The sequence below is a fragment of the Bufo bufo genome, chromosome 4, assembly GCF_905171765.1.
Source record: "Bufo bufo chromosome 4, aBufBuf1.1, whole genome shotgun sequence".
Taxonomy (NCBI): Eukaryota; Metazoa; Chordata; class Amphibia; order Anura; family Bufonidae; genus Bufo; species Bufo bufo.
In genome coordinates, this window is record NC_053392.1 from 406944615 (window position 1) to 406966155 (window position 21541).

Below are 21541 nucleotides of genomic sequence, written 5' to 3' on the forward strand. Positions count from 1 at the left end.
AAGGTGTAATAGAATAGCCCCTATTAGCGAGGCTTTACACAGTTTAATTGTCCCCTGCTCTCTCCCAGCACTGTGTATAATGCCTCCCTATTATATTTCTACACTAAAGCTGTCCCTGAACAGCTCAATAGTAATTCTTTTGTTAAGAAAGTCTTTCCTAAACATTGTCCCTAGTGCCTGTAACGTCTCTCACTTCACTAAGTTCACAGAAAAATGGCAGAGACCAGGCAGGAGGAGACTTTTTATAGGGCTGTGACATCACAGGGGCTGGCTATCTGCTGATTGCCTGTCTGCATGGCATTATGGTTGATCCCTCGTTCTCAGGCTTCTTACTTCCTCTTTCTAACATGTGTAGCAGAAACTTTTAAAATAGTACAGGATGATAGCGCGCGCCCTACTCCACCAAAACCAAGGCAGGAGAGCTCATCCCCTTTGTGACCTAAATAATATTACACCTCGTGCTAACATTAAACTAATAATAAACTATTAATAAACATCTAAATGTGAATAAATAATCAAGGTTGAATATGCAGCAGCGCTTCCAGAAAATGAACACAGTAGCTAACATCAGTTGAACTCCAGCGCTGACAGCAGCTCTTCACCGAGTTCTTCACTGTAAGAATAATAACGTCCACAATATATAAAGTGGCTACTTTTATTTTATATAAATGAGTTGTTTTATGCACACCCACCCATTTATATATGTATTTTAATACCGATAAACAAACATACACTATTGTTACAGGTTACAGAGCAGGGAGAATTATGTCACTCAACCTAACTAATGCACACCCACGATCCTCCTCCTGGCCTGCGCACCAAAAACTCTCTTTTTAAAGGTGTTCTGATCCCCCCTAATGTCTATAGTTCTGACGAAGAGGGCAATTCAGCCCTTGCAACGCATAGACTACTATCAAATAAAGATCACCCTTTATTATAAACATCGACCTTATTCATCAGAGACCAGGCAGCGCCTCCCAAGATCCTGTACTATTTTATTGTTTCTATTTTACCTGCTGACTGCCCTTGAGCAAACGCAGAGGACCGCGGCTGCAGCCCAGGACAACCGCTTGCTGGTCGGGATACCAAATAACCAGCATAGCGTTCTACAGTTGTTGTGACTCCTCACAACAACATCCGGTAAGCACATCCTTACCTTTTAACCTGTCACTAAACAACTGATACCGCACATGTGACTCCCTATTCTCAATATATATAATTTTGCATAACATGTGCAGCAGCCATTTTAGGAAAAATATGATTTGTTACCATGCAAGGAAATTCAACTTCAGGACGAATTGAATTTTTCTAGAAATTCAGATCGAATTCCACTTCATCAACTTCAATTCGCTCATCTCTAGTGTCCAGACTGTCATGGTAACTGATTGGAGCCTCACAATTTGGCTCCGATTGAAAGGCAGAAGGTGCCGCATCCCTCTGCCTAACTCCACGATGCAGTGTCGGACTGGAATGCCAAGGGCCCATCAGCAAAATTCAATATAGGGCCCACTGTACAGTTATATGTATATATTACCTGTCCACAATTCCCAGTTTTTTATATCGACACTAGACATTAAGCCCATTATAATAAAGGGCGCTAGAACAGTAGTGTATAAACATTAGTAGAAACAGTCTATATTAAATAGTAAGATAATTTAACCACATTGTATTTCTTGTTTTATTTTCTTTTGTCAAAAATATTTTGGAAAGAAGTCAAAAGTAAATTAATAATAAAAATAAAATGGAAATGTATATATCACGATACAGTGAGTATAGTTTGTAACAATCTGCAATATACAATACCTGAATCAGATATTCAGGAAAAAGGTATTTTTTAACCTCTTGAAATTTTTCTAAAATATTTCTTTATACACAACATTTCTTGTAAATATTCTATCTGAATTTGGCAACAGTTTTCCTTGTTCAGGACCATCTACAAACTTTACAACCACATCTGAAAAAGTTCTAACTCTAGATAATGCAACATATAACTGACCGTGGCAAAATACTGGTTCTGGCAAGTAAATGCCAACTTTTTCTAAGGTTTGCCCCTGAGCTTTATTAATTGTCATGGCAAAGGCTAATGCAACTGGAAATTGTCGTCTTCTTAAGGTAAATGGCAAATTAGTAGAGGATGGAGCTAAATCAATACGTGGAATAAAGACCATGTCCCCTTCCGCTGAACCTGTTATTACTTGAGCAATAATGAGGTTACTTTTCAAGTCTTTAACAAAGAGGCAGGTTCCATTGCACAATCCTCTTTTAGTGTTTATATTTCTGAGGAGCATAATCATTGCTCTCTTTTTAAGGTTCAGTTTATGCCTCGGCATTCCTGTTGGAGTTAACTCATTAAGAAACTCAATAGGATAGTTCTGCATATCTTCCTCAGTTGAGTCATCAATTGAGTTTGAGCTAAGGAATTTCACAGTATCTCCTTCCAAAATGTTTAGCACCTCTTCATTTATGCTATCAACATCAGAGTTCTTTGGGCAAATAATAAATTTTTTGGTTATCTTTGAGACATCAGCAACTAAAATTCTTTCTCCAAAAAAGTTATTGACAATATTTCCTGTACATAAATTTTTTAAGGGATTTAAATTATGTCTTCAGGCAAACCGTCAATGTGTGGTGTATCACCATTGCCAACTTGGATCAACCAATTGCTGAATTGCTAAAATTTTCAGCATCAGCAGAATTGAGACGCATATTTGATATTGAGTTCTCAACTATCGGAACAGGTAATTTGAACTGAGAGTGGTATGTTCTTCCACCCTCAAGAAGATTGGCTGCTATACCTGTTGAGGCTACAGGGAGTGCAATGTTACCTTCTCCACGAACTGTGCTGAGAAGGTTTTTGTAAAGATACGTTTTACCACTACCTCCTGGACCATCCAAGAAAAAACAACGGTTGCAAAGGTTGTCATTTTTGCTTGCAGACAATATTTTTTCTGAAGCTCTTTTTTGTTCTCTATTTAATGTTTCCTCCATTTCTTCAGCTCTGTATTTTTGTAATTCCTTATCATACATATTCCAAAGTTGATCAGTATTTGGGATTGTGGAAGGCAATCCAAAATCTTCACAGTTTTTGCCATGTAGTACCAGAATGTTGGCTATTTCTTTAAGTGCGATCTTACAACAAATTGTACAATCATCATTGTGTTGTTTATGTTTGTGAACTAAATCTTCAGTGAGATATTGCTCATATTTTAGAAAAAGTGCATTCATATTTTGTAATGATGCAAAAATGCAGACATATGCAAATAATTCCCTAAGTTGTTTAGGCATTGTAAAGTGGACAGCATCTTCCATAGTGTTCTCCCACACATCGTCATCATTAATAAGTCCTTTTGCTTTTGCAGCCTCTTGGAAAGTGGGATAGACATTACCATGTACTGTCCTCAGATCTTCAAAGGATACTGCACCAGCCACATGCAGCAATAGTAGACGCAGACAGTAACGCTCTGCATCTGATATTAAGTTGACAGAATACATTCGTCCAATAATTTTTTCTGCACCACGTTGACGCAATTTCACACAACAATTTTGAGAGTCAAACACATAATGCAAAGAAATGTCCGAATATAATCTTTGCTTCCTCTTTTTGTTGATTCAATTTGAACCAAGCTGTCAATTGAGTATCACGTTTTAAAGCTCTCTGTACCGCTGTGGTAATGTCATTTGGGTTGAAAAAAACTGAATGTTCTTCAGGCAGATGCACTGCTAATCTATGGATGGGATGGGATTGATAATGCATTTCAAACTCATGCAAACACCATGCTGCTTCTGGAGCACTGACATACCTAGAATTAATAAAGGTATTTATTTCATCATGATTCAAAGTACCTTGTTCTTGAAAGACAACATTTGCACAATCATGACCTTTGTACACATATTTAAATAGGTATTTGACACTTTTCACTGATGCACAAACTTCCACATTAATGTGGCAATTGTACTTCAACGCTAAGTAAGGATTATATGGTACAACCCAAGAATTATCAATATTCTTTCCGTTAAGAATTATAGTTTGGCCTGTATTTCAGCTCTTGTACTTTGGATAGCCATTGTTATTAGCAATAGTTTTTTGTTGGAATTCCTTCGGAAAATCCTTGCAGCATTTGTCATACATGGAGAATTAGGATTGAGTGCTCCGCATGGTCCATGAATCATATGCTTTGTTACAATTGCATGTAAGCGAGGAGTGATTTCTATGTTAGGGATTTCAGCAGAGACAATTTTATCTATCAGTTCTTCAATTTTTGGTTTGCAGCTTTCTTTAAGAATGAGAAGTATGTGAGCATGTGGTAAACCTCTCTTTTGAAATTCTATCACGTAGACCATTGCTTTTGGGACTCCAAAAATATGTTTTTTACTGATGTCATTAATTAGAGCTTTGAGTTTTTGGTGAAATACTCTTGCAACTAAATGTGGTTGTCCATCAACAGTTTGTCCATGTTGTAGATTATGTACAATCTCTTCCCATTTGGGATTGCATGTCATTATAATAAAAAGATCTGGTTTTCCATATTTTCTGACAATTGTCATAGCATCTTGATAATTTTGTTGCATGTTTCTGGGGCTCCCTGCAAATGAAGAAGGCAAAATATAAATTTTTCCAGGACTCAGGCCTGCTTCATTGGCTTCATTAAACAAATGATCCATTAATCCAGAGTATTTTTCAACACGCAATTTAGGCTGATTTTGACATATATAATTGAGTCTGTTGGCTTCTGTTTTTATATATGCATCAACTATAAATTGCTGTGTAAGGCGGCCTGCATTTAAAAAGGGATTAAAATCCTCTCTAATGGAAAGACGGTAACCGTAGTATTGCATTTGAGTGACTCTAACTCTAGGATTGTGTGACTGGTTTGGTAAATTTAATAAAGCTTGTGGTCTGTTTTGCAATGGAATGTCAATTCCCCAGCTTTGATCCCCATAGGGGAATAACAATGGATAAACCATGGGTTCCAAATTAGGATCAAGGACAATAATTCTTTGTGTTTTTTTTATTTATTTGTATAATCTTCACTTGGTTTGCAGTGTATAAGAAGATCTCTTTCAAGTGGTGGTTCTCCATCATCATTTTGAAAAATAAAAGCAACCTCATTATATTTTGGTGCGTTATAGCGCCTTTGGTCATTTTTGCGATCTTGTACTATTGTCATGGACACTTCCTTAATAACATTGTCATTTTTGGCGGCATTCTCTTCATATTCTTTTTCAACTTGGTACAACATTTTGCAGGCCTCGGCAAAAGGATTGAATTGTGCCATAAATGTACTTAATGTTTGCATAAGCTCTGTATTTATTCCTGAGTTGGAAGAAATTTGCATTCTTTGTTCTGCAGCTTCAGAGGGATCTAAAATGTATAATTGTGCAAACTGTCTGTTTTCACCCTGTTGAGGATGCAGTGTTCCTGCTCTGTGACAAATCGAACCATGGATTCGAAAACAGTATGGCCCATAGCCAGAAGGCGGACTAATGTTAGCTCCCATAGATGCAAATGCTAGAGCGCTATTTATTGACCTTATATTTTGCATGACATTTTTGCTGTAATGATGCTGACCCATCATGAGCTGCTGTATAAATGGATTTGTTCGAATTGGCTGAAGATTTACTTTTCCTTTTGAGCAACACTGTGTAAATTTTTGATCAGATGGTCTTTCTCCTTCAAAATGTTTTCCTTGACAAAAATTGCATATCTGATTTAAATCTCCACATGTGTGGGGTATATTGTTACCCTCATTAATATTAACTATATCATATATCATTGCCATTCTTTCTATTGTTGCCCGGGATTCGTTATTTTCCACTTGTTTACTTTGAGCCAGTCTCTGTAATTGTGCTTGCCGCAAACATTGTAATTGTCGTTCTTGTGATGTAAGACTTGCTCTCCTAGATTTTTCTCTTTCAGCATGTCTCTTAAGTTTTTGTATTTCTCTTATATCATTTATCCTCTCCTGTGTGGCTGTTGATAAATGTGTTGTGTCTGTTTGTAGATCTGTTATCCTGCCTCTTTTTATTGCTTGTTGCTGACGTAGTGTTGCTCTCCTAATTCTGTGTGCTTTCACATTTTTCTGACGCTCATTTTCCTTTTCTTCAATAGATCTATTTGCTCGTCTTTGTCTTTCTCTTAGAGATTGTTTTTTACGCTGATTTTCCTGTTCTTCTATAGATCTATTTGCTCTTCTGAATCTTTCTCTTTTAGCGTTTTTGTGACACTCATTTTCTTTTTCTTGAATTGATCTATTTGCTCGTTTTTTTCTTTGTTTTTCAGCCTTTCTTTTTTTGATTTTTACTTGCTGACTTGACTGTTTCTCCAGGAGAATTTGGTTATGTAAAGTTTCATTGTCTGTATCTTTTGTCCTACTTCCTTTTTTTAAGTGGCATGTTGTTAGTAGAAAGTCCAAGTAATATAGGCTTGTACTTTTATAATTTTATAATATTTTCTCTTACTGTAATACTGACCTATATGTAGCTGTAATATGCGTCACTGGCACTGACTTTTGGCTGAGACTGCAGACACTGTGACTGGTGGCTGATATGACTGCCACTGACTGGTAGTGCTGAGACCACTTGCACTGTGACTGGTGACTGATACAGCTGTCACTGACTGGTGGTGCTGAGACCACTTGCACTGTGACTGGTGACTGATACAGCTGTCACTGACTGGTAGTGCTGAGACCACTTGCACTGTGACTGGTGACTGATATAGCTGTCACTGACTGGTGGTGCTGAGACCACTGGCACTGTGACTGGTGGCTGATACTGCTGGCACTGATTGCTGGCACTGACTGGTGCTGCTGAGACTGTGGGCACTGTGACTGGTGCCTGAGATGGCTGGCACGGACTGGTGGTGCTGAGACTGCAGCTGATGGCTGAAACAGCTGGCACTTACTGGTGGCTGAGACGACTGGCAGTGCCACGTGGTGCTGAGACTGCTGTCACTGTGACTGGTGGCTGATACGGCTGGCACTGACTGGTGGTGCTGAGACCACTGGCACTGTGACTGGTGGCTGATAGAGCTGGCACTAACTGGTGGTGCTGAAACCACTGTCACTGTGACTGGTGGCTAATACGCTTGGCACTGACTGGTGGTGCTGAGACTGCTGTCACTGTGACTGGTGGCTGATACGGCTGGCACTGACTAGTGGTGCTGAGACTGCTGTCACTGTGACTGGTGGCTGATACGGCTGGCACTGACTGGTGGTGCTGAGACCACTGACACTGTGAATGGTGGCTGATACAGCTGGCACTGATTGGTGGTGCTAATATGGCGGGCACTGTGACTGGTGGCTGATAGAGCTGGCACTAACTGGTGGTGCTGAAACCACTGTCACTGTGACTGGTGGCTAATACGCTTGTCCGCCTGGCGGTGCGGAGCCGAACGGATCCGTCCTGACTTACAATGTAAGTCAATGGGGACGGATCCGTTTACATTGACACAATATTGGTGCAATTGTAAACGGATCCGTCCCCCATTCACTTTCAATGTAAAGTCAGGAGTCCCTATTAATATACCATCGAATCGGAGTTTTCTCCAATCCGATGGTATATTTTAACTTGAAGCGTCCCCATCACCATGGGAACGCCTCTATGTTAGAATATACCATCGGATTTAAGTTAGATCGTGAAAACTCAGATCCGACAGTATATTCTAACACAGAGGCGTTCCCATAGTGATGGGGATGCTTCAACTTAGAATATACTAAGAACTGTGTACATAACTGCCCCCTGCTGCCTGGCAGCACCCGATCTCTTACAGGGGGCTGTGATCTGCACAATTAACCCCTCATGTGCCGGGTTAATTGTGCGGATCTCAGCCCCCTGATTGGGTGCTGCCAGGCAGCAAGGGCCAGACCTCCCCAGTATTAAAAGAATTGGTGGCCAGTGTGGCCCCCCCTCCCTCCCTCCCCAGTATTAAAAGCATTGGTGGCGAGTGCGCCCCCCCTCCCTCCCCAGTATTAAAAGCATTGGTGGCCAGTGCGGAACCCCCCCTCCCTCCCCAGTATTAAAAGCATTGGTGGCCAGTGCGGCCCCCCTCCCTCCCTCCCCAGTATTAAAAGCATTGGTGGCCTGTGCGGCCCCCCTCCCTCCTTCCCTCCCCAGTATTAAAAGCATTGGTGGCCAGTGCGGCCCCCTCCCTCCCCAGTATTAAAAGCATTGGTGGCGAGTGCGCCCCCCCTCCCTCCCCAGTATTAAAAGCATTGGTGGCCAGTGCGGAACCCCCCCTCCCTCCCCAGTATTAAAAGCATTGGTGGCCAGTGCGGCCCCCCTCCCTCCCTCCCCAGTATTAAAAGCATTGGTGGCCAGTGCGGCCCCCCTCCCTCCTTCCCTCCCCAGTATTAAAAGCATTGGTGGCCAGTGCGGCCCCCTCCCTCCCTCCTCAGTATTAAAAGCATTGGTGGCAGTGGCCACAGGCTAACAAGCCCCCTCCCCCCCATCATTGGTGACAGCGGACCGGCATTTCCGATCGGAGTCCCAGTTTAATCGCTGGGGATCCAATCGGTTACCATGGCAGCCAGGACGCTACTGCAGTCCTGGCTGCCATGGTTACTTAGCTTATACTTACATGAGTTGTCTGTGGCCTGCGGCGCTCCTCCTACTGGTAAGTGACAGGTCTGTGCGGCGCATTGCTTATAGCACAGACCTGTCACTTACCAGTAAGAGGAGTGCCTGGCCGGCCACAGACAGCGCATTTAATTATAATGCTTCTAAAATTGCTAAGTAACCATGGCAGCCAGGACTGCAGTAGCATCCTGGCTGCCATGGTAACCGATCGGAGCCCCAGCGATTAAACTGGGACTCCGATCGGAACTCTCCGCTGCCACAAATTATGGGGGTGGGATTTTAATTAGGGGGGGAGAGGGGAGGCCGCACTGGCCACCAATGAATTTAATACTGGGGAGGGAGGGGGGCCGCACTGGCCACCAATGAATTTAATACTGGGGCGGGCGGGAGGGAGGGGGGGCCGCACTGGCCACCAATGAATTTAATACTGGGGTTAATTGTGCGGATCACAGCCCCCTGTTAGAGATCAGGTGCTGCCAGGCAGCAGGGGGCCATTATGTCCACAGTTCTCAGTATATTCTAACTTGAAGCGTCGCCATCACTATGGGAACGCCTCTGTGTTAGAATATACTGTCGGATCTGAGTTTTCACGATCTAACTCAAATCCGATGGTATATTTTAACATAGGCGTTCCCATGGTGATGGGGACGCTTTAAGTTAAAATATACCATTGGATTGGAGAAAACTCAGATCCGATGGAGTGTGTGCTGATTGGTTTGTGCGCCGCGCATGAGCACTTCACTAATCGGCACACACGCACGGACAACAGCCCTGAGCACGTACACAGGGCTTTTATTAGTATAGATAGGAAATATACTGTATAGCATCTTTGCCAACCTCTCTATATGTCAGTCTACTGTGCAAGGTGCCACCTGTGCAGGGAGTTGGGGACTAGGAGTCCACATTGCTCAGGGGCCCACCTGTTCCCCTGCGGGCCAGTCCAAGCCTGCCACAATGCCTCGATTGGTGTTAAATGACAGGGTTCAGTGTGATCGCTATTCTCTGTCATTGCAGCTGGGTGCCTGCTGTATTATACAGTCAGCACCCGCCACGTATGGAGTGGGCTCACTGCAGCTGCCTGCTCCATACATTATCTCAGCCACCATAACATACTAGTACATCACAGTGGCTGAACAGGTTAAAGACTTACGTCCATTCCTTAAGGCCTCATGCACGTGGCCGTTGTTGTGGTCCGCATCCAAGCCGCATTTTTTGCGGCTTGGATGCGGACCCATTCACTTCAATGGGGAAGCAAAAGATGCGGACAGCACTCCGTGTGCTGTCCACATCCGTTGCTCCGTTCCATGGCCCCGCAAAAAAAAAAATGCACGTTCTATTCTTGTCCGTTTTGCGGACAAGAATAGGCATTTTTACAATGGGCCGCCTGTTCCGTTCTGCAAATTGCGGAATGCACACAAGCGGCTTCAGTTTTTTGCGATCCGCGGTTTGCAGACCACAAAAAATGGAACGGTCATGTGCATGAGGCCTAAAGGAGTTGTTTCACTTCAGAAAATGGCATTTATCGTGTAGAGAAGGTTAATACAAGGCTCTTCATAATGTATTTTGATTGTCCATATTGCTTCCTTTGCTGGCTAGATTAATTTTTCAATCATAATATACACTACTAGTTTGCATGGTTATGACCACCCTGAAATGCAGCAGCTGTCGCCGTGCTTGCACACTACAGGGAGTGCAGAATTATTAGGCAAGTTGTATTTTTGAGGATTAATTTTATTATTGAACAACAACCATGTTCTCAATGAACCCAAAAAACTCATTAATATCAAAGCTGAATATTTTTGGAAGTAGTTTTTAGTTTGTTTTTAGTTTTAGCTATTTTAGGGGGATATCTGTGTGTGCAGGTGACTATTACTGTGCAGAATTATTAGGCAACTTAACAAAAAACAAATATATACCCATTTCAATTATTTATTTTTACCAGTGAAACCAATATAACATCTCAACATTCACAAATATACATTTCTGACATTCAAAAACAAAACAAAAACAAATCAGTGACCAATATAGCCACCTTTCTTTGCAAGGACACTCAAAAGCCTGCCATCCATGGATTCTGTCAGTGTTTTGATCTGTTCACCATCAACATTGCGTGCAGCAGCAACCACAGCCTCCCAGACACTGTTCAGAGAGGTGTACTGTTTTCCCTCCTTGTAAATCTCACATTTGATGATGGACCACAGGTTCTCAATGGGGTTCAGATCAGGTGAACAAGGAGGCCATGTCATTAGATTTTCTTCTTTTATACCCTTTCTTGCCAGCCACGCTGTGGAGTACTTGGACGCGTGTGATGGAGCATTGTCCTGCATGAAAATCATGTTTTTCTTGAAGGATGCAGACTTCTTCCTGTACCACTGCTTGAAGAAGGTGTCTTCCAGAAACTGGCAGTAGGACTGGGAGTTGAGCTTGACTCCATCCTCAACCCGAAAAGGCCCCACAAGCTCATCTTTGATGATACCAGCCCAAACCAGTACTCCACCTCCCCCTTGCTGGCGTCTGAGTCGGACTGGAGCTCTCTGCCCTTTACCAATCCAGCCACGGGCCCATCCATCTGGCCCATCAAGACTCACTTCATCAGTCCATAAAACCTTAGAAAAATCAGTCTTGAGATATTTCTTGGCCCAGTCTTGACGTTTCAGCTTGTGTGTCTTGTTCAGTGGTGGTCGTCTTTCAGCCTTTCTTACCTTGGCCATGTCTCTGAGTATTGCACACCTTGTGCTTTTGGGCACTCCAGTGATGTTGCAGCTCTGAAATATGGCCAAACTGGTGGCAAGTGGCATCTTGGCAGCTGCACGCTTGACTTTTCTCAGTTCATGGGCAGTTATTTTGCGCCTTGGTTTTTCCACACGCTTCTTGCGACCCTGTTGACTATTTTGAATGAAACGCTTGATTGTTCGATGATCACGCTTCAGAAGCTTTGCAATTTTAAGAGTGCTGCATCCGTCTGCAAGATATCTCACTATTTTTGACTTTTCTGAGCCTGTCAAGTCCTTCTTTTGACCCATTTTGCCAAAGGAAAGGAAGTTGCCTAATAATTATGCACACCTGATATAGGGTGTTGATGTCATTAGACCACACCCCTTCTCATTACAGAGATGCACATCACCTAATATGCTTAATTGGTAGTAGGCTTTCGAGCCTATACAGCTTGGAGTAAGACAACATGCATAAAGAGGATGATGTGGTCAAAATACTCATTTGCCTAATAATTCTGTACAGGGTGTATAGGGAAAACGCAGCCCTGTCTAGTGGCCAGGATCGTGGAAGTATGCATAGCCTGTCCCTTTTTCCTATAGTGCGCAAGTACGGCCACTGATGCTGGATTTCAGCATGCAAATGCACCCGTCTGTCCCCCTTCCCCAGCTACAGCCTTCGCTGCAGGCCAATCATTATTTACATAGGCACAGCAATCCAAAAATTAGAGAAAATGTGGAAAAATTCACTATTTCTCTGCTATGGCTCATAGTGACACCTCACAAAATAGTTATTACTTTCCATAGGTCTACTTTATGTTGGCATCATTTTGTAAATGTAATTTAATTTTAGAACGTTAGAAGGCTCAGAATTTCGGTAGCAATTTTTCAAATTTTCATATAATTTCCAAAACCACTGTTTTAAGCACCAATTCAGTTATAAAGTGATTTTGAGGGTCTTACGTAATGGAAATCACCCATAAATGACCCAATTTTTGAAACTACACCCTTCAAACTATTCAAAACTTATGTTTGTTAATCCTTGAGGTGTTCTACAAGAATTAAAGGAACATTTCAAAATTTCTTTTTTTTTTTTTTGCAAGGGTTAACAGCAAAATAAACCTCAATATACAGTACATTACTCTGATTCTGCAGTTTACAGAAATACCCCATGTGTTGTGGTAAACTGCTATAGGGACACATGACAGTGGTCAGAAGTAAAGGAGAGCCATATGGTTTTTGGAGGTAGATTTTGCTAGAATGGTTTTTGGGCACCATTTTGTATTTGAAGAAATGCTGATGTACCTCCACAGTGGAAACCCTCAAAAAGTGACCTCATTTTGGGAACTACACTCCTCAAAGAACATATTAAGGGGTGCACTGAGCACTTTGACCCCGTAAGCGTTTTACGGAATTTGGAAACAGTGAAAATGAAAAATGTATTTTCTTCCAATAAAATGTTGCTTTAGCCCCAAATTTTTCATTTTCACAGGGGGTAACAGGAGAAAAAGCACCCCATATTGTGTTACCCATTTTTTTCTGAATATGGCAATACCCCATATGGGGTAGTAAACTGCTGTGGGGGCACATGGCATTGGTTTTTATTTTTTCAGTGATTGTTTTATGTGGGGTTTCAATTTTTGTGGGATGAGATGACATTTTGATTGGTACTGGTATTCATATTTTGCATTTTGTAAGGTGCGGTGACAAAAAATGACCGTTCTGGAATAGTTTTTATTTGATTTATTGTTACAGACGTGGTGATACCTAATGTGTCTATTATTTATATTTTTGTACAAAATAAAATATTGTTTTTGTGTTGCCATGTTCTAAGAGCCATATTTTTATAAAATTTTTCTAGTGATTGTCCTGGGTAGAGTCTCATTTTTTGAGGTATGAGATGACAGTTTGATTAGTACCATTTTGGGGGTCACACGACTTTTGATCACTTGGTATTACACTTTTTGTGAGGCAAGGTGACAAAAAAATAGCTGTTTTGTCACTGTTTTTATTTCTTTACAGCATTCACCTGAGGGGGCCTATCATCTGATATTTTTATAGAGCAGGTTGTTACGGATGCGGTGTTACCCAATGTATTTATTTAAATTTTTGTTACGTTTTACACAGTAAAAGCATTTTTGAAATGAAAAATATCTTGTTTTCGTGTTGCCATTTTCTGAGAGCCATATTTAAAAATTTTTTGGAGCGATTGTCTTTTAGGTAAATACGACTTTTTGATCGTTTGGTATTACACTTTTTTTGAGGCAAGTTGACCCAAAAATGGCTGTTTTGGCAAGTTTTTAGTTGTTTTTTTACGGTGTTCATCTGACGAGGTGGATCATGTGATATTTTTTATAGAGCTGGTTCATATGGATGTGGCGATACCTAACATGTCTGCTTTTCTTTTTTTGCCAATTTTTTTATTTTTTATTTTTAAAACTTAATTATGGGAAAAGGGCGCTTTTTTTTCTTGAAACTTTTATTTTTTATTATGTAAAAACACTTTTACATTTTCTTCTACTTTATTTTTTGTCCCACTATGGGGTCTGATCCCCTGTACAATGCATTACAATACATCTGTATTGTAATGCATTGGCTGTAAGTGTATTATACAGTGTAATACACTTCCAGCCTGCTTGTCTGTGAGACCCAGGGGGCTGTGTCTCACAGGCTTACATGGAAGACAGCACGATGGGGAGGGAGCTCCCTCCACACACATCCTACATACCGCTGTCAGCGCTGACCGCGGCACAACAAGGGTTAATGCGTCGGCATCAGTGTTTTCATGAGTGCCGGCGCATACAGCAGGGGCACGGCTAACAGGAACAGCCGGACCCCTGCTGCTGATCGGGCGGGCGCAACTGGGATTTAAGTCACAGTCCCCAGCGTCGTACAGTTATGGTGCTGGTATCCTACGGGTTAATCCCATTCACTGGACAAACAAGCTGATATGTTCATATAAAGTATGAAGGGGCCTTATTCTGAGGTTGGTGGCCCACCAATCACAATCAAACATTAATAGCTTATCCTAAGAAGTCTACAATATTTAAGTCCAGGAAATCCCATTGCATGCTGCACTATTGTTTTCAATTTCTTGGTGCACCAATTTTCAGTTTTTTCACTCCATGTCTTCCTGGAGCCATAGATTTTTTTTATTTTTCCATTCACATAGCCTTATGAGGGCTTGTTTTTAGCAAAACAAGTTGTATTTTCCAATGGCATTATTTTAAATTGCATACGATGTAGTGGGAAGATGGAAAAAAAATTCCAAATGGAATTGATACTGTAAAAAAACATTTCCCGAACTTGGGTTTGGTTCCAAAGTACCACTTGGAACTGAACCCGAGTTCGGGAAATGTTTTTTTACAGTATAAATCAAATTTCTGACGTTATTATGCGAAGTCTCGCGAGACTTCGTGGAGTCAATACATTCTTATACTGTACGGAGCTCCTGCTCTGTACAGTATTAGAACGAAGTTTTATGCGAATCGACTTCGGATGTTTCATCCGAAGTCGATTCACTTATCCCTAATTAACATACAAAGGGCTACCACCCAGAGAAAAGGAACAGTTTTGTTGGTGCCACTTTTTAGAAATGGCTTCCCATGAGTAAAAGTCTGACTTTTTGACAAATCTTGTAATGTAACAAGCAAAGTTAGTCAAGGCAAATATCCATCCACAGACAGCTGTTTTGTGGTGTTTTCCAAGTGAAGTGGGTACCGTAGCCACTGAGTTTCTGCTGTTTCACAAAGCAGGCACCGGGGACATATGACGATGTCTTTTAGCGCCATATTCTTTTACATTGTGAAGAACTTTGACCCATGACACATCCATCAGGTGGTACAGGACAGCCAATTGAGACATTTCACCACATGGACATACCCCCTACCTTATAAATAAACCCGATCTGGCCTCCATTTTATATTCAGTCTTTTGCCAGGATAGGGAGAGGTTGCAGTGTGGAGCAGGGACAGACTGTTAGGGACACCAAACGCTAGCTAATAGGGCCACAAAAGTCCTTTTAAGGACTGGTATACTGTAGGTGTGCTATCTATAAGTGTGACTTACTGAGGGATGTAATATACTTACAATATACTTTCTAACATAGAAAGTATATTATAGTGCATTTTTACTGTGCAGCAGTTGTGTGCGATTCTGCTGCGATACTACAGCTACACAGAGTGACAAACGCTATTGGAACAAATCATTTCTACTGGTGTGATATACCAGTTGCCCCCCCAAAAAAGTGAAGCAGGGGTGTTATATACCAATAATATACTTTCTATATAGTGCATTTGGGTAGTGCAGCATTTGTTTGTGGTTTTGCTGCATTACCGCAGCTACACAGAGTGACAAACGCTATTGGAACAAATAATTTCTACTGGTGTGATATACCAGTTGCCCCCCCAAAAAACTGATTTAGGCAGGGGTGTGATATACCTTCTTCCACAAATACTGCTTTTCTATAGGGACTTTTGTCACAGGGTCATTTTGAAAATGGCTGGCATAGGAAGAGGCAGGCCATTCCGCAGGGGTGGTAGGGGTCGGAGAATGGATGAGTGGCTCACTCAGCCTTCCGCTTCTGCACCCTCCTCATCCTCTCTATCTGCACCCTCCTTACTCTCTGCTGTGTGCACCCCCGAAGACACCACCACCACCACCATATCCCCTCCGCTTGAGTCAGAGGAAATATTTTGCCATCCATTCCAAGACCTTACCGATGCGCAGCCATTCTTGGCATCGGATCAATAAGAGGAGGTATCAACTGTCGCCAACCAGCAGTCTGACAACAGTACCCAGATCAGCACAAGGAGGGTGGTCCCCGCTGTTGCTGCCTACTCCAAGATCTCTAATGTCAGTGGTGGTGAAGGTGACGATGATGACGTGTCGATGGACGTCACGTGGGTGGCCACAAGAGAGGAAGAGGAGGAGAGTTCAGAGGGAGAGACGGAGCAGCAGATAGGGAGGAGAAGCAGGCAGAACTTATAGTGCACAGGAGGCAAAAAGCAGACTGCTAATGTATCTAGAACAAGCCATCCACCATGCAGGGTCACATCTGGCGCTCCCAGGATGCCGGCACACGGCTCCGCAGTGTGGGCTTTTTTTAACGTGTCCGCTGCTGACAATAGTTGTCATCTGCAGTCTGTGCTGTTAACGCATAAGTCGCGGTAAGCCCAACACTCACCTAGGGATGACCATCTTAAGGCACCTGGCCTCCCATCACTGAGCCCAGTGGGAGCAATACCGTCAGAACCCACAAAGCCACACTCACGGAGCTCCACGTCCTGCCTCTTCTCCTTATCCTCTCACCTCCAATTTGTCCTCCACTCCAACTTCCATCATGCCGTCGTCGCATTCATCTGGCAAGGGTGCCCTGCTCAGAATATGGACGGAACCGGGGTCGCCTCGGATCCAGTCAGCAAACAAACAGAAACACACAATGTCTGCACACTTAACTGAAGGAGCTGCAGCAGCAGTGAAAACAGATCCAAAGTCAGCAGACAATATCCGAAGTACTTGCTTCAGCAGAACTCAGGTCCATAGAAAGATATCACACAAGTGAAGATACTCAAGCGAGAGATACAGCTCAAATGAAAAGTATAATCCGCACCCTACAAAGGAGGAGGGGTGATTTAAAGGCAGAGAAATCAAACACAGGAGGGACAGCTGGGAGGAAGGAAACAGAAAGTAAAGACCTCAACACAGGGGCGGAGAAACAGAGCAGAGAGAACTCCTCCAAGCTCTAGTAGTGACATCATCACAGGGGTGGAGAAACAGAGCTGTGAGAACGTCTCAAAGCTCTGGTAGTGACAGTACCCCCCCCCCCCTCTACGGGTGGACTCTGGACACCCAGGACCCACCTTCTCAGGATGAGCCCTATGAAATGCCCTGATGAGGCGAGTGGCTTTAATGTCCGACACCGGGACCCACATCCTCTCCTCAGGACCATAACCCTTCCAATGAACGAGGTACTGAAGAGAACCGCGGACAATACGAGAGTCCACAATTCTGGAAACCTCAAACTCCAGATTGCCATCAACCAAAATCGGAGGAGGAGGCAAAGAGGAGGGTACCGTGGGCTGGACATATGGTTTTAAGAGAGATCTGTGAAATACATTATGTATCTTCCAAACCCGTGGAAGATCAAGACGGAAGGCAACAGGATTGACGACTGACAAGATTTTATAAGGCCCAATAAACTTGGGACCCAATTTCCAGGAGGGAACCTTCAGTTTTTAATATTTCTTGTAGACAACCACACCAGATCACCCACATTCAGGTCCGGACCAGGCACACGTCTCTTATCAGCCACACGCTTATATTTCTCACTCATCTTTCTAAGATTACTCTGAATCTTTTGCCAAATGGTAGACAAAGACGAGGAAAATCTCTCCTCCTCAGGCAAACCAGAAGGAGCCCCTCCCGAGAATGTCCCAAACTGCGGATGGAACCCATATGCACCAAAGAATGGTGACTTATCAGAAGATTCCTGACGACGGTTGTTCAGAGCAAACTCAGCCAGAGGGAGAAACGAACACCAATCCTCCTGGTTCTCTGCCACAAAACAGCACAAATATGTCTCCAGATTCTGATTGACACGTTCAGTCTGACCATTCGACTGCGGGTGAAAAGCAGAAGAGAAGGACAGCCGAACCCCCAGGCGAGAACAGAAAGCCTTCCAGAATCTGGACACAAACTGCGTGCCTCTATCGGAAACAATATCAGAGGGAATGCCATGCAATTTAACAATATGATTGACAAAAGCTTGCGCCAACGTTTTAGCATTGGGTAAACCAGGGAAGGGTACGAAATGAGCCATCTTGCTAAAACGGTCCACCACCACCAGGATGACCGACTTCCCTGAGGAACGAGGAAGATCTGTGATAAAGTCCATGGACAGTTGTGTCCAAGGACGGGAAGGTATGGGTAACGAGAGAAGGGGACCTGAAGGCCGTGAACGAGGGACCTTAGCGCGAGCGCACGTCTCACAAGCAGCCACAAAACCCTCCACCGACTTACGAAGAGCCGGCCACCAAAATCTCTGAGCAATGAGATCTACCGTGGCTCTACTCACGGGGTGACCAGCAAGAACAGTATCATGATGCTCCTTGAAGAGTTTGTGACGTAACTCAGGAGGCACAAACAACTTCCCAGAAGGACAACGGGCAGGTGCCTCAGTCTGGGCAGCCTGGACCTCGGCCTCCAAATCAGAATACAGAGCAGAAACAACTACCCCCTCCGCCAAAATGGGACCCGGTTTCTTCGGAGTTTCCTCCTCCCGGAAAACAGCGAGAGAGAGCATCAGCCTTCACATTTTTGATCCCAGGGCGGAATGTAACGACAAAATTGAATCTGGAGAAGAACAGAGACCATCTGGCCTGTCTTGGATTCATACGCTTGGCTGACTCCAAGTACGCCAGATTCTTATGGTCGGTAAAAACGGTGATAGGGTGCCTGCCCCCCTCCAACCAATGGCGCCATTCCTCGAAAGCCAACTTGATGGCCAACAACTCCCTATCTCCCACATCATAGTTTTTCTCTGCCGGGGAGAGTTTTTTAGAGAAAAAGGCACAGGGTCGCCATTTGGCAGGAGAAGGGCCCTGAGACAAAACCGCACCCACACCCACCTCGGAAGCATCCACCTCAACAATAAAAGGTAAGGAAACATCGGGATGCACCAAGATGGGAGCAGACGCAAAACTCTCTTTAATCTTAGATAAAGCTGCAAGCGCCTCCTCCGACCAAGAGGAAAAATCCGCCCCCTTTTTTGTCATGTCAGTGAGGGGTTTGACAACAGAGGAATAATTCAAAATGAACTTTCTGTAATAGTTCGCAAAACCCAGAAAGCGCATCAAAGCCTTCTGATTCTCAGGAAGCTCCCACTTAAGCACAGCACGGACCTTCTCCGGATCCATGCAAAAACCAGAAGCAGAGAGGAGAAAACCCAGAAATTGAATCTCCGATACCATAAAAACACATTTCTCCAGCTTGGCGTACAATTTATTTTCAGAATCCGCAGAACCTGAAAAAGATGATCCTGATGGGTCTGAACATCAGGGGAAAAAATCAAAATATCATCAAGATACACCAATACAAATTTCCCCATTAAATGGTAGAAAATACTGTTAACAAAATGATGAAAGACGGCCGGAGCATTCATCAGGCCGAAAGGCATAACGAGATTCTCGAAATGCCCGTTAGGGGTATTAAAGGCCGTTTTCCATTCATCCCCCTCTCTGACCCTGACCAGGTTGTACGCACCTCTCAAATCCAATTTGGACAAAACCTTGGCCCCAACAATTTGGTTGAAGAGGTCCGGGATCAGAGGAAGGGGATAGGGATCACGAATCGTGATACGGTTCAGCTCCCTAAAATCTAGGCAAGGTCTCAGAGAGCCATCTTTTTTTTTAACAAAAAAAAAAACAGCGGCAACAGGTGATTTTGAGGGACGAATATGCCCCTTATCGAGACTCTCAGAGATATAGGTTCGCATTGCGATTCTTTCCGGTTGTGAGAGATTGTAGAGGCGTGCTTTTGGCAGCTTGGCGCCGGGAATGAGGTTAATGGGACAGTCAAACTCCCGGTGAGGAGGTAGCTCCTGAACACCGCTCTCGGAAAACATGTCCGAGAAATCAGAGAGAAATGATGGTACAGTTTTAGTAGACACCTCTGCAAAAGTCGCTGTGAGACAATTCTCTCTACAAAACTCACTCCACTCATTTATTTGCCTTCCTTGCCAATCAATAGTGGGGTTATGTCTAGTGAGCCAGGGTAACCCCAAAACTAGAGGAGAAGGCAATCCGTTAAGGACAAAACAAGATATATCCTCCACATGAGTGTCACCTACAGCTAACCGGATATTGTGAACAATGCCCTTCAGGGATCTCTGTGAGAGTGGAGCAGAGTCAATAGCAAAAACAGGTATATCCTTTTCTAATGTGCAAACCTGAAAACCATGCATGGCTACAAATTGAGTGTCAATAAGATTGACGGCCTCTCCACTATCGACAAAAATTTCACAAGAAATGACTTTGCTCTCTAGCGCCACCTTGGCAGAAAGGAGAAAACGGGAACTGCAGGTCAGAGGAAAAGCATCAATTCCTACATCAACTTTGCCTAAAGTTTTGAGGTTTTTCTCTTATTATCACTCTTAGTACAGTTCATGAATCTCCTAGACGGACAAACATTTGCCAAATGACCTATGCCCCCACAACAAAAACACACCATTCTCTGAGGATTAAATCCTCCTTTATCAGGGGCAAGTCGACCTAGCTGCATGGGCTCCTCCTCAGAGGGGACTGAGACAGGATGAGGCCCCTGCACACTGAATGAGTCCGCACCACTGCCCCTAGACTGACAGTGGCTGGACAGAGAGGTCTCGTTTCTTTCTCTTAGATGCCTGTCAAGGCGTACCGCCAAAGACATGGCAGACTCTAAGGACGTTGGTCTCTCATGGAAAGCAAACACATCTTTCAATCTCTCTGAGAGACCATGACAGAACTGACTCCGGAGTGCAGCATCATTCCAACCTGAATCAGCTGCCCATCTCCGAAATTCAGAACAATAAAGCTTCGCAGACAGTTTGTTCTGGCATAAAAAACGTAAGTTAGATTCAGCCAGAGCAACACGATCCGGGTCATCATATATCTGCCCCAGGGCCACAATTTTTTTTTCCACGGATCGAAGGGAGGGATCCCCCGATGGCAGCGAAAAAGCCCAAGTCTGAGCATTACCCCTGAGCAGGGAGATGACAATCCTCACCCTCTGCTCCTCATTACCAGAGGAATGGGGACACAAGCAAAAATGGAGTTTGCATGCCTCTCTGAAGCGAACAAAAATCTCACTGCCCCCGGAGAACGTTTCCGGAAGTGAGACCTTTGGCTCGCAACAGACTCCATGGGCCGGAGCAGAGCCCAATGCATGAAGCTAAGTCATAGATTGACGGAGATCCGCTACCTCCAAAGAAAGACCCTGCATGCGGTCAACCAGGTTAGAAAGCGGATCCATGTCAAAAAGGACGGTTTAGGCGGATTATAATGTCACGGCTGTATGTGAGTAACAAGAGCATACACAGTGAATTAGCTACTGACCGGACCCAAACTAGGGAGGATAAAGGGTGACCCCTGTCAGACCCTAAAAGCTCTCCCTATGCTGCTAAGCACATGTCCAGATCCAGATGGTGGATCGAGACATGCCCGCGTACCTAAGGCTGATGACCACTGTAACCCCTACAATAGTGGAAGGGGCACGGCCAC